The sequence below is a fragment of the Parasteatoda tepidariorum genome, chromosome 7 (assembly GCF_982258835.1).
Source record: "Parasteatoda tepidariorum strain Cologne lab strain chromosome 7, Ptep-v5.0, whole genome shotgun sequence".
Taxonomy (NCBI): domain Eukaryota; kingdom Metazoa; phylum Arthropoda; class Arachnida; order Araneae; family Theridiidae; genus Parasteatoda; species Parasteatoda tepidariorum.
The window spans coordinates 72544449-72546689 of record NC_141761.1 but is presented as its reverse complement, the minus strand read 5'-3'; positions in this window follow the sequence as shown (position 1 = coordinate 72546689).

Here is a 2241-nt window from a genome sequence, read left to right as displayed (position 1 = left end):
TATAATTACACACCTTTTTCCTAAGTGTAGAAGAATATTTAAAAGCAGCAGTAACTCTAATTTGTTCTAAAGGAAAGAAATCAGAAAGACCATGAATAATCTGTGGTAACTTAGCATTTTCAAAATTCTTATCATGAAAATTAATCGTACAAAAAACCCTTTCGACTTTAGAAACATTATTAAAAAGCAAATCAGTTTTATTAACACCAATTTTTGATTTAATTAAATCCAAAACTATAAATTTAACAAGTTCAGTATCAAATTTAATTTTAGAACCAAATTTAATAAGGAAATTTTTTGAAATTTTATTTTTAAAACCAAAAATATATTTCCTAATAGTGAAAATATTATTCAAATTAACAGGTAAGTTACAAAAATTCGAAAACTCATCAAACTCAATAAATTTACCCTTACCTTTTCCACCTCCCCTTTTACTTCTAAATTTTGAATCACAAACACCAGGAAAATCAAAAACTTTTAATTTATTATAAATACAAAAATCTTCAGTATTAACAGTACCTTCCCCATTAAATTTACTATTTAATCCATAAGGAAAAAGAGTCTTAAGACTACCAATGTAAATATTTTCTAAATCAAGTCTTTTATCTAAATTTTCCATAAAATCCAAAATAAAAAGAGTAACATTATTAAAATCATGAAATTGAAAATGTAAAATTTCATAATCCGTGGAACAATTACTATTATTAAAATTTTTTATAGCTGATCTGTGGGAATTAATCCGCTTATGAAATTCAAGACCTGTCTGACCAACATAACACAAATTACAACAATTGCACTGAATTAAATAAATAATATTAATACTTTTACAAAAAAATACATTAGAATGACTGTCAATTTGAGAACTATCAGCCAAAGGACAAGTTTTACATTTTTTATTACAGCATTTCTTAAACTTTTTAAATTTTTTTATATTTTTAAATTTATTTAAACAAAATATTTGACTTAGTAACTTTTTGTCCGAAGTAATCCCTAAGTCAAGACTAACTTCAGTGCTCCTTGTTTGGGCGCGCGACGAGCCAGGCGCCATAAAATATTTATATATTGTACTTTGCATTATTTTAAAATTAACCTAAAAGGAAATACTAAGATAGACATATAAAACCTAGACATCCAACAAAACCCTTTGACGCTTTAAATTAATTAGAAAACACCTGAAGCATGAAATAAAAACAAAATAATTTTTCAAAAGAAAGAAAGAAATTTTGCGTTTTATATATAAACATTGATTTTTCCCCTCTTTTCATCAAAGGTGCTTACATAATATTTGATCTGATCATTTGCATGTCACCAATGTAGGTGCCATGTAAATTTCGAAAATGCTATAAAATGGTGCAAAAAAAATTATAAAATGACAAGTTCAATATATTTCATTGGTATTTCTTTAGAAACCCTAGTCTTAATAATATAAAAATCTGAAAGAATGTGGATTAATGTTCTTGGATTAAAGATTTTACCAGCAAGTGCATAATGTTCACTTTTCATAATTAATATGTAAGTTATAATATAATATACTCTGCGTTTTAAAATGGCGACAATTTACACGTGCAAATCCTTAATCTGAAGTTCATTCTTTCATTTTAAATTTCATTTCTTTAAAAATAACAAAGAAGTGAAATTATTTGAACAGCACTGAATGGAAGTAAAAACAAATCCCCTCTCCTATTTTGACTCTTCAAAAGAACAAAAAAAAAAAATTTCAATATATGTTCAATATCGGTTGATTTTGCTTAGACAGAAATAGAGAAAGAAAAAAAAAATCGAAAGCAAAACTCGAGATAAACTGCAGAATCCCTTACGAATATGTTCTCATGTCATCACCCAAAAATCGAAACTTACCCTGCCCTTCCTTCAATATTCCATCCCCATATCAACCTCCAACCTGTCAGTGCACCTTTCTTTCGATGCATCACTCGCCACCTCTAAAACCACCCCACAAGCCCATCAAATATACAAACAAACAAGAAAAGAAAAGGACACGGGGTGGCGCAACTGCAAAAAAGTGCAAGAAAAACGGAAAAACACGATAATAACACAATGTTAAAGAGTCGCTCCTCCCGGCAGTTTCTTTTGTGTCCTTCCAATACGAAAAATGAAAGCAGACCGCCCTCTCGCGTCGACCCCCCCTCGCGGGGGTGGTCCTAACTGCTTGTTCAAATGCTGGGATCGACTACACCCCCTATGCGCGGGAAGTTCGTCTCCGTGAGTTTGATTCCGAACTTT